General features: G+C 33.6%; 1 pseudogene; it reads left to right on the top strand.

Annotated features, from left to right (window-relative positions):
• The first annotated feature begins 2,208 nt into the window (after positions 1-2,208).
• Positions 2,209-12,318, top strand: LOC131048842 (chalcone synthase 7-like; annotated as a pseudogene).
• Positions 12,319-13,163: the final 845 nt, after the last annotated feature.

Consider the following 13,163-nt stretch of genomic DNA (forward strand, 5'->3'; position numbering starts at 1 on the left):
TGACTCTCCTATTTTTTCCTATACATCTTCTTTTTCAACCTCAGCAAGACAACCTGCCCATTCCCATCCACTATTTACTGACCAGTGTCTATTAGGATAGTTAGGAACTTTCAAAAAGTGTAATAAACCACTAATTGATGGGAAATTTGTCATAGCACGCCCTCTGCTCAAAATATGAAAAACAACACTTAACTGAACAACTTTTCCCAGATGTTCTATTTGCATTGCTTATCCAAAAACAGCTTCAATAGAACCTTTAACTTCAGCAGGCTTCATCTGTAATTTCTCATGAAAATAATACTCTTCGACATTCCTCACATGCTTACATTCCTCCCTTGTTTTCCATCTTATCATTGATTTTTCAACCCCGTCTATCATTTGTTTTTCATAAACTTTACCCATATGCTTTTCTATGGTGTCAAATTTTAGTTGCAACCTAATTTCCTTGTTATGTTTCCAAGTGCTAATCTTACACCTACATTCTATTGGAGGCTCGCTTTCAATTGGATTCTCCACTAGTTCAATGAATGGATACTTTGATGCCCAATTAATTTGAAAATTCCTCACTGACATATCTCACTCCCCATCCTTTTTTGATTGTGGTTCACCCTTTTTTGATATGGCTTTTCTTTTCCCCTTCCGTGCATTATCATCAATGGCATTATCACCCAAGTCGATTATATCATATCGACTAACTTGGGTATCTACCAGATAATCTTCTTCAAGATCATCTTGATCTGAGATATCAGGTTCGTCGCCGTCTTCAACATGTGGTGCAGGTGGCGAATTTTGTACTTGTACTTGTGATGATGTACCTTCCTGATTTTCACCTCAATCTTTTCCAATGCCAAAGTACGAAGACAACGTTCTGCTTTTTGTTGGCCTCTCCTGGCCTTCCCCACATTCAAGTTTCCTACCCCTCTTCCTGTTCGACATCTCCAACGAAATAAAGGCTGCCAAAAAAATATCAATTTGTTGAAGAAGCAATAATAGACTATAATGTATAATATACCACTTCAAAAATATGATCGCTCACCTTTAGGCTTTAGGTCACTAGCAGTCGCCAATGCAATAAAAAACAATGATTTTCCTTGGTCTGAAACTTCGCTATTAATCAGAATTCAGAGCCTAGAACCCACCAGATTGTGTTGAGATAGATCTTATCTTTGCATGTATTTAAATTTTATACCAATCCTTATATGGCGAATTTCATGGGAATTTTATATGGTATAAAAATATTTGGCGAATCCCGCATAACTATAACACGACTTATGTAATTTTCGAGGCGATTATAGGTCGTCCAAATACGACTTATGTAATTTTCGAGGCGATTATAGGTCGTCCAAATACGACTTATGTAATTTTCGAGGCGATTATAGGTCGTCCAAATAATAGGCGAATACAATATAGTTGGTGAAAGTTGGGGTGAATGGAGACATGCATCGGCAAGATGTCGGGCGAATTGGGTCTCCTTGGCTAACAAATCTTCACATGCCTATAGGCGAATTAAGGTCATCTATTAAGGCAACCTCGGAGAGTGTAGGCAAAACAATTAAATTTATTGTGTGTCCACCATATATTGTATTGGCGAAATCGTTGCATAGAAACATTTAATTGCATAAAACATATGGCGATTGGGCCGTGACTTTGACGGAAATTGATAATGTTCTGGCGACATGGCCCCCCCTAGTCGGTACAAAATATTCACCATTTCGGACATGGTTGACGTGAAAAATTCGCCATTGGCGAATATTCGCCTCTAAAGTAATCTCTGCTAAAAAAGTGGCACTGATTCTCTTGCCAAGTGGACAAAAATGGCGTAAAGAAATGGAAGCGGCTAATCTCTGCATAAAATGACATTCCGTATGATTTTAAAATGCACAAAACACAACGGATTTGGGTGAAATTTTCAGTAATGAAATCTTCATGATCTTCATCCTCATTGTTGTAAAAACACAAAAAAAAATCAGACAAAAAATCATCATATTTTACAGACCTGAAAGTTTTTTTCTAGTACCATTTTATGTGAAGATTAACCAGTCTTTTTACGTATCATATGATTTCAGATCACGAGAAGCACGTTTAACCTCAAATATTGATTTCTACTCTTAACAACAGCTACTCTAGCTTATAAATAGACTGCTTCCCTCACATTTCAAGCATAGTCTCATATTGCATTGCTTTCTCAAACTGCCTGCAACTTTCAACATGTCAGCAGGGAAGATGGTGGATCTTCAAGCACTGCGGAATGACCAGAGGGCTGATGGTCCGACAAGCATCTTGGCTATCGGAACTGCTACCCCTCCCAACGCAATTGAATAGAGCTCCTACCCAGACTATTACTTCCGCATCACCAATAACGACCACATGACCGACCTCAAGGAGAAGTTCAGGAGAATATGTAAGCCCATAAACAACATTGATAGAGTTTATTTAGTGATTTAGATTGCTATGTTTTAATGATTATGGGATGTTCATGTTGCAGGCGCGAAGTCGACAATAAAGAATAGGTATATGTATCTCATAGAGGAGATACTCAAGGAAGATACCAATGTGTGCGCTTACATGGCGCCCTCATTGGATGCTCGATAGGACATGGCGGTGGTGGAGGTGCCGAGGCTGGGAAAAGAGGCGGCTGACAAGGCCATTAAGGAGTGGGGTCAACCCAAGTCTAAGATCACCCATCTAATTTTCTGCTCCTCTAGTGGAATCGACATGCCCGACGCACACTATCAACTCTGCAAGCTTCTCGGCCTCCCCTCCTCTGTGAAGAGAGTGATGGTGTATGAACAAAGCTGCTTCGCCGGAGGTACGGTTCTGAGAGTAGGCAAGGACCTCGTCGAGAACAACCGTGGAGCCCGAGTTCTTGTCGTCTGCAGCGAGATCATGACCATCACTTTTCGTGGCCCATCCGACACTCATTTCGCTAATCTGATCGGGCAGGCCCTTTTTGGGCGATGGCGCGGCAACAGATCCCATGTATCAAATAGAGAAGCCCTGTTACCAGCTCCTCTGGACTGCTCAGATAATTATCCCCGACAACGAAGGCGCTATCAAGGGTCACCTTAAGGAGGTCGGGCTCACCTTCCACCTTAGGCAGGACGTGCCGGGGCTGATCTCGAACAACATCGAAAAGGATCCAGCAGTTCAACATCTTAGACTGGAACGAACTCTTCTGGATTGCACACCTGGGTGGGTGGGCAATTCTCGATCAAGTGGAGGCCAAACTCCAATTGGATCCTGAAAGAATGAGGGCTACTAGACACGTATTGAGTGAGACCGACAACATGTTAAGTGCCTGCGTGCTCTTCATATTGGATGAAATGAGGAATCCGTCCGCAGAAAAGGGATGTGTGACCACGGGAGGAGGATTGGAGATGGGAGTGCTCTTTGGATTCAGCCCGAGAGACGTCTCAAGAGCATTCCTATCTTGTTATAAAGAAATCTTTTCGTCTTGTGAATTCCAACATTGTTTTCAGTTGTAATTTGACCACGATACTTGCGCTCTCAATCGCAGGTCATATCCTACTTTGTATTCAATCATATAACGAATAAAAGGGTACTAGAGGCACGGTAAGTTTTATTTTTCAGCAATAAATTATACATTATGTGACCTGAAAAGAGACTAAAATTATTTTTATTTTCACACTCAAGTTTCTTTTTTTTCGATTTAAGAGGTGAATCCCATAATAAATTAATTAATAAGAAAAATATTATATTTGAATGGGACTCATAGGGTCAAAATATAAATCTCCCAATGGCATGAAAAGATAAGACAAAAACAATCTATCACCAATTTTACAACTTCATTTTCAATTAGCCTAGAATGAGAAAATGAATTTTCAAAAAACCTTTAAAGGCAACTAATAGCAAGTAATCTTGGATAGAGCCTATAATCCAATTTGACCAAAAAGTCATATCAAATCAAGTAGCCCTCATAATTGTTTTTTAGTCAAAAACTATCAAAACTTCACCACAGACCCATCTGGAAGAATATTCAACCCAGTTAGAAGAAAGCAAAAACAAAGCTAAATATGATTTGACTTAGGATGGAGGAAAAAGTAATTGTCTCCACTTAACAATGGAATACGCAAACACATTGCATTTAGTATTCTTTAAACCACCATTGGAGTGAAAAGCAAGCTCCACAATACAACAAAGAATTCGGGCAGTGAAAATATTCAATATAACTCCAATCATCAAAATAGAGCACATGAACATGTAGCAAGGAAGAACTTGAGACCCAAGTTTATTGCTTACAAACATTGGACATATTAATTATATCTTTGAAACAAAATCCACACACATTTAGAAATTCAAATTACTAAACTACATTTTTGAGAGTTCTTATGATAGACTAAAAAATTTATTTCATAAATTATGATAATACTTGTCAACACAATCTAATTATTTCTCTTATATTAGATTTCTATTATTTAATATATTTTTATATCTATACTAATAACTAGTAATTACACTTTTGGTGTGCAATGGATATGCTAAAGAGGTCTAGAAAGTTAAATAGGGAAAATTTTGGTCCATTTTCTGCATATGTCTACACTACATAAGGTAATTTAATAGGCCCTTTAGCAAATGATGTTGTTTGTTCAACAAAGGAATCATATAAAAGTGATAGCTTCAAAGCAACTATGTGTCCACTTATAGGGATCCAAACATGATTGAAAGAATAATCAAGCTCCATATATATATATATATTGTACACATATGCAAATCAAGCTCCATTTATATATATACAAAGAGAGAGAGAGAGAGAGAGAGAGAGAGAGAGAGAGAGAGAGAGAGAGAGAGAGAGAGAGAGAGAGAGAGAGAGAGAGAGAGAGAGAGAGAGAGAGAGAGAGGTTGACATATAGATGGATATATGGAGAGAGGTATAGGCAGAGATAAAGAGAGATAGAGATAGGGAGATAGATAGATATAGAGGAAGTAGGAAAGGGAGAGATACGTTCCATTTGTTCATGGGATGGTTAGACACTTTAGGCTTTATGATGTCGTTATGGTAGGGTGGAGAGAAAGTTCTTCCCCATTGGAATAATCTCATTCAAATCTTCTTTCTTATATTCTTGATGGCTAATTGGTATATAATTTTTTAGATTTTCTTGTGTTGAAGGTTTTCCTTATACAACAAGAGATTAAGCTATAGATTATTTGATTTCTTATTGTCAATTTTTTTTTAAAATGGTGCAAGTGGTTTTTTTTGAAGGGGTTGAAAGTGTTTAGTGTGAATTTTTTTATCTCAAAAGAGAAAACTACTATTGAACTATGTATGGTTAGTCAAGTCATATTAATAAATCATATTAATGTGTTATGATGTTTTTGTAGGGGTGAACCCATACTAGTGGGTTACACTTTTGGGGATGAACAAAACTTATCATTTTTTTTTTTTTTTTTTACACTGCTTCAAATGAATGGGAACCTCTAAACAAAGATATTTTTGTGTTCATTCGAAGTACCCCCTTTGAATGAACCACCATATATTGATTGGTTTGTTCGAAGATCTCATTGGCCCAGTTTTCTATAAACAAAAAATAGGGTTTGAGCGAATACCCCCTTCAAATGAACCCTTTGATTTAGGTTTTGTTTTTCAAAAGGGTAAAAATGTGAAAAATGATAATTATATTGTCATTTTCAAAAGGAGAGGCTAACCCAACTACAAACCACCAAACCAAGCTCATCAACCATGACCAACCATCAACTCTCAATTCGCTCATTCACGTCTACACTAGGTTTCAATTCACATCTACAATAGGTTGGTTCATTTATTTCTATTACATTTTCCTACTTTGCTTTTAATGATTCCAATTTTGTCCATCTTAAATTTTGCCTACTTTACTTTGAATAACTCCGAGTAATAGCATTTTTTTTTCCTTGATAAGTAACTCCAATTTCATTCATCTTACATTTTGCCTTCTCTAGTTCATTCATGTTCACCAAAAAATAAACATTTTGTTCTGTACATGCAGAATAGAATATTAAAAAAATAAATTTGAAAAATATCTATTCGATTTGTATTGATGTAGTTCATCCAACAAAAATAATTTGAATCCAGACACAGAGAAAAAAAGTTATGATCATAAAAGTAAACATATGTCTAAATTTGTAATTGGTTTGAATTTAAAACTTAATTAAAAATAAAGTATTCAATAAAAATTTATGAAACCATATGCATTCTTTAGATGTCATAATTACAAATCTAAATTAAAAACACATTAGAATTTTATTTTTCATAGAAAAAATGTTACATCGTTTATAGTACACATCACTATTTAAAACTGGTTTTTATTGTTAAAAAATATTTATCGAAGGAGATGGAAAAATAAATGCGATTTGATTCCAAAAATTAAATTTTTTTTTTTAGAATCTATAGACAAAATGATACAAATCACTAGTTTGCATCATCTTCAAATTCCTCACAGTTTAATAGCTATAGGTGTCTAAAAGTGAAGATTTAGTTCAAAATATTCATTTCAATGTCAAGTTTGGCCAAAAAGTGTAACCTACTATTGTGAGATCACCAAAGTTCTAGTCTACAACTCAACCATTGATTTAAATTCTTTAAATCAACAACAATGATCAAATTTACTCTTTAGAAAATATACCCATTCCATTCTACTATAATCATCAATAAATTAAGTGTAATATATGGTTTTTTCAATCTAAAGAACATCTATAAGAATAAGGATATCAAAATGAATAAGATCCTACACACAAAAAGGTTTATGAGAACGTGAGTAAAACTCAATGTGGTTTTGTTTTCCATAAATGTAATGATTACATAAATCAAAATCAACATTACAATCAGTCAAAATTTCAACATTTTTAATTTAAAAAAAAAGGTTCTTAGACCCTTTTCTCTAATGTGGCCAAGTCTCCAGTGTCATAGCATAGTCTTCTCCATAGGTAACATTTATTCACAAGAAAGAGGGTTCTTTGGGTACCTAGAATCCATGATCATTTGATGAAGGTGAAACCCTCATGTCTTCCAATTAAGTAGACATTGGTTTTATTTTCATAGAAGTACCATTACACTCAATAGTGTATGCATCCAACTTATGCAATATGCCAAATCTGACACTTGTAGCAATCACCATAGGGCCTCTAGCCATTTTGTATCCTACATGAAAAAAGACCACCTAGACACTCACATCTATTAGTTTTCACATATATAACAAATTTTGTGCTGGTGTAGAAATGTGCAAAACACTAATAACATTTTTATTCTACCATTAGGAAATATTATTCTTACTTTATTGTGGCCAACAATTATTAAAGGAGAACCATCACCCAACTAAACCTTACCTCCATCAAATTCTTCATATTTTAAAAACCAAACTCTGTTAGAGGTCATATGAAAAGATGCACCTGATTCGATCAACCATATATCATTACTTGAATATGTGATCAAATCCTGCAATGAATGCATCTCCATCTACCTTCTCATACTCAGAATCATAATCAATTTTTTTCTTTTTCTTCTTCTTTTCTTCTTGACACACCTTACACAAGCGTCCAAGCTTATCATAGTTCTAGAAAATAACTTTGGAATTAGATTTATTATGCTTCTCGTTCTTCTTTTATTTTTCCTTAGGTCTTCCATGAATAATTAGGGCCTCCTTGGCATTAATGGACACCTTCCTCCTCATCTCTTTTGAAAGAAAATAACTCACAACATCTTTAATCTTCAAATTAGAAAAAGAATAAAGAGATATTTGACATTTCTCCTCCTCATCCATCTTGACATCAATAGATCTGCAAATTGAGTCACTATAATATTAAATTCCTTTAGGTGGTCTATAATTCGTCCATCATTTTTCATTCTCAAGGAGTACAATTTCTTCCTCAAGAAAATCTTGTTCACTAAAAGTTTGGCTTGATACATCTCACCAAGTTTCTTCTATAGCTTATTTATAAAGGACTCTTCATGTACATTTTAAATTAAAATAGATTCTTCTAAGAACAATATGATCAAACCCTTGGTTGAACATGGTCTATTACATCATATTGAGAAGCCAATTGTATAAGATCTATAGGCTAGTAAATATTCTCATCAATAGAATTCCATAGATCTCGATTTAGTAAAAGACTTCATCTCAAAATTATTTCCACATCTCAAAATTACAGTTTGATTTGGTAGAACTCTAGTAATATATTTTGATTTAGCTTCTACATCTCAAAATTATTTCCAAAAATAATTCTCCATTTCTATTCTCCCTATTGAACTTTTCATCTAAAAATTCTTGAAACAAGATCATAAACTATCTTTTGTATAAGCTCTCATTCAAATTTGGATGAGTTTAGGAAACCCAATAACCCACAATTGAAATGAAATGTGATTAGGCTTTGATACCACTTGAAAGGATGTTAAGGTAGTGGAAAAACTTCCTACACTAATCTTGAGAGGAGGATAATGCTATTTTTTTATATCTAAAGTTACTACAATTATAGAAAATAAATAGAAATGAACATAAATAATATGCATACTACAATGCAATAATTTACATGGGGAAAATGCTTTAAGAGAAAAAAATTGCATTCTAAAAGATGCCCAATATAATATTAAAAATCAACAATAGATTATAATATACCATCATAGCAAGCTTATCACATAATATCCACCACTAGATTTTGTGACCTAATGATAAACATTGAAGTTTTACAATAATAAATTATATAGAAAATGTAGCTTTCGGGGATATTGTCCTTGAAGCTCATTAAGGTGTGCTATCCCTAGACCGTAAAAGTGGGGCATTCCCCCCAATGCCTACTCCCACATGTTTATCAACAATAATTTTTTTTAGTACATGGTTGAGAAATTTTTTTCCCAATAGATTATCATCTGAATTTTCCAATGTTTGTTATCCACATGGGTACAAAATATATTGTTTTGGGAGTACACTTGCTTACCAATTTGGGAACAATTGAGATGACATTTCAAGAACTATTCTTGAGATTTTAATTAGAAGGAAGAAAAAATGAGCTAAGAGAGGTGCTTGAAAAGTCCCCCATAGATGGGAAGATCTCATCAAATACAATTTAAGTTTTCCTAAGAAAGGAACTGACAAATTTGTGGACCAATTATTTTCTTTAGAAATCTATCAATCAAGTTCTCCTATTAATCACAATTTACAAGAAATTATAGATTGCCACTCAACAGTTCTTGGAGTATTATTGTAGGACTTCTTCTTAAGGGAAATCATGATCATTCCATATAATTAGTGCTAGGAAGCTAGCTACCCAACATTAGACCTAAGAATTATCCATAGATACCAAAAATATTAAAAATCATTATTCAATAGATGATGGAAGTAGGAATTATCAGGCATAACTAGAGTGCTTAGTCCTCACCTATGGTGATGGTGCATGAGAAGGATAAAACTTGATGCATGTTTCCAAACTATAGATTTCTCAACATGCACACCATTAAAGATAAGTTTCCTATTCCAATCGTTGGTGATTTATTTGATGAATTGAATAAAGCTATATTTTATTACAAACCTAGATCTTAGATTGGGTTATTTTCAAATCCAAATTAAGAGAGAAAACATTCCCAAATGTAAACCATATTTTGGTTTGACTAATACACCATTTACATTTCAAAGTTTAATAAGCTCAATCTTTAAGACAATTTTGAGGAATTTGGTATAAGTAGCCTTCAATGGTATTTTGGTTTATAGAAGAAAATGAGAGGAATATTTACATCATGCGAATCTAGAACTTCAAGTTTCTCAGCTTCACCAAATCCATGCTAATCCTTCCAAGTGTGATTTTGGTCTCAAAGAGGAGTAGTAATTATGAAACATAGTTTTGTATGAAGGATTTAAGGTGGATCCTAAAAATATTAAGGCTATCTTGAAATGACCTATATTCTAAAAACCATTACAAAATTTAGGGGTTTCTTGGGATTGATTTGATACTATAGAATATGTGTGAGAAATTGTGGCTATATAGTATTTCACCCATCATAGCTATATTGAAGAAGGATTATTTTCAATGGAATGGGTTAGATAATGCAACATTGAGAGATTGAAGGAGGCTATGTGCACTACTTGAGTTCTTGTCACTTTAGACTTCGCCAAGAATGCTAGTTCATATAAGTTTTGTTGGAGTGGAGATGATTTCTGATATAAAGAGAGATTATACCTATGCAACAATTCAACTTTCAAAAATAAAATTCTCATATAACTTCACGAGTCTCTAGTAGGTGGTCATTTAGGATTTTTGAAGACATCTTATCAAATCAGGGAAGGCTTCTTTTCGAAATGTTTAAAAGGGGAAGTTAAGAAATTTGTGGTTGAATATTTGGTTTGTCAAATAAATAAAGGCAAGACAATTAAGACACTAGTTCACTTGTAGCCCTTAGCTATTCTTAGCAAATATTGGGAAGAAGTCTCCATGGACTATATTGTAGGTCTCCTAAGATCTAAAAGTAAGACAATCTTCATGGTAGTGGTGGATTGTATCACTAAATATGCACATTTCTTTTGATTATTACATTATTTTATAGTGAGGACACTAGAAAAATATGTTTTAGATAATATACAAAAGATACATTGTACACCTAGAAGGATATTGTTAGTGATTGTGATCCTATCTATACTAGTAACTTTTGAATAAATTTATTCCTAGTTTTGGGCACTCAATTGGCTCATAGTTATTATACCATCATCAACCTATTGGGTAGAATATGGATATTTATAATTGTTTGGAAGGGTATTATGTTGTTTCACTTGAAAAAAGTAGTCTAAATGTGTGGAATAGATACTAGCATAAATTAGGTAGTATAAAAATTCCTTCCATATCTCATTAAAAATTTCTCCTTTTGTGGCACTATATGGATATCATTGTCCTTCCATCACATCAATATTGAGGGTGTCATTAGGAATTTAGGCTATGAAAAATAGCAAGCTTTATCAGCAACACGTACTTTAAAAACTCAACGAGATTTTAGCCATGACACAACATTGAATGAAAATATAGATGGATCAACATCATAGTGAAAGAAATTTTGAAGCTAGGGACTAGGTGTTCTTGATATTGCATCCTTATAAGCATAAAACATTGAGGCAATATAAAAAGAATAATAAGTTGCCACCAAAATATTTCATGGCCTATAACAGATCACGAAAAAATATAGGTAGTGCCTCCTACATGTTTGCGTTGTTGGAATCAACAAACATTCAATTTTCATTTTCTTATATGAGGAAATTAATTAGGTGTAATATCCCTACACAAATAATATAACTTGAGCTCAACGGAAAGGGAAGAATCATACAGAAACTAAATTTTATTCTTCAAATACGTGTACAAAGAACTTGAGGACTAGAAAGATCACCAAGTATTCATCTATTAGAAGAATTTACTAGTTGAAGATGCCACATGGAAGGATGAAGAGTTCATTCCAAACAGTCCATACTTGTTTAATTGGGGACAATAATTCTCTAAAGAGGGGGACATGATATGCATTTAATCTTGGATAATACAGATGGTTATGAGTAGTCAAATTGTGGCTACCTTAACTCTTAATTAAGTTGTATATCATTCTTATATTTTTATTAGGTAATTTATGTTGTCCTACAACCTATATACTTTTATCTAATTTGTTTTGGGAAATATTTTAAAAATGAGTAGAACATTTATAGGAGATAGCGAGTCTCATCATCATTGGATTGTGAATTATGTTCACATTATAGATATTTGGAGATTTGGCCCTTCAAAGTAGCTTGTTATTCTCATCTATTATAAAGCACTTACATCATATTATCTTCCACTTTTTTGCAAATTATTTTAGAATAGATATATGTCTAACTTGAAACTTTGTGTTGGAACATTGCAAACGTAATACCTTGTGTCTATACATTTTATGTTTCTTGTGATTTCAAGCTTGTAGAAACAATCCTTGCATATTTTGGTATAATATATATGTAAACATAGAATTTGTGTTAGCCAATGGCTTCTAGACACATTTGCTAGTCTAAAACACCTTTCATGATCCTTGCCTCAAATAATGACTTAAACTTGGTGAATTCTTCCTAGTTGCTGCCTCGTTATTGGTATTGGATTTACATGAGAAAGCTTATACTTTATTGTAAATATGCACAATTATTCAACAAACATTGATTTTTCTCCATCAAAACTGAGATCGTAGACAACAACAACCAACTTTTAATATAGAATCTTTGGTTGGCTCTATAATGAAATCCCTCGATTCTCTTTACACAATAATATTCCTTACACTTCTAGTAGTGGCCTTCAATAATCTTTGATTAGCTTCTCCATAACATACCGCTATCTCTATCTTGAGAACATCTCTAACATTTTTGTCAATATTTTTTTTTGGACCTTTTGTAAGGATATGATCCCATTAACATCAATTCTTTCAATACAACAAGCTCTTCATACAAACCACTATCTCACATTCTTCCCGCTCTAATAGTCTGATGCCCATGATATTTTCTTTGCTCTATTGCCAAAATGAGGGACTAAATGACATAAAATAAAAACATAAAATATAGATCAAAATTGAATTGTTTGCTACGATCATATCCCATACTCATTCATACAACTAATTCATTAAAGAATGCCTCTATATGTAGGGGACATTCAAATAGAACTTAAAAAAGAAAATTGCAACATGCATTTATTTTATTGGAGTAATATTCTAAAAATAACAAGACGTAACTGAAACTAATTAAGATAATAATAACTCTTGAAATTAATATTGCAAGAATGAGAAAATATTAATTAAATCTAAAAATAGATCTTCAACACCCCGAGCTTTATTTTTTTCTTCTAATAATGCACTATGATTGATGAACCGGTTGTGTGAAAGGTGTTGAACTCCACTTTACAGTTGTTTCCTAATAGCTAGAATAACTATCCTAATGTCACCAGTATGAATAGAATAACTTCCACTAAAATGTGTAGCCAATCTACCTTTTTTGGCTTGAAAATGGCTATGTGAATTGATTACTATTCAATGCAGCGTGGATCTATAGATTATATTTTTAGTATTTAAACAAAAAATTGTGAATCTTTAGAACAATATTAAGATCAGAAAGAAGTGATCAGAGCGGAGTGAAATGGCGGCATTGGATGGCAGCAGGATCGACACTGGCGATAGGAGTAGGGTTACTGATGTGCACTAT

The sequence above is a fragment of the Cryptomeria japonica genome, chromosome 1 (genome assembly GCF_030272615.1).
Source record: "Cryptomeria japonica chromosome 1, Sugi_1.0, whole genome shotgun sequence".
In the NCBI taxonomy this organism is placed as follows: Eukaryota; Viridiplantae; Streptophyta; class Pinopsida; order Cupressales; family Cupressaceae; genus Cryptomeria; species Cryptomeria japonica.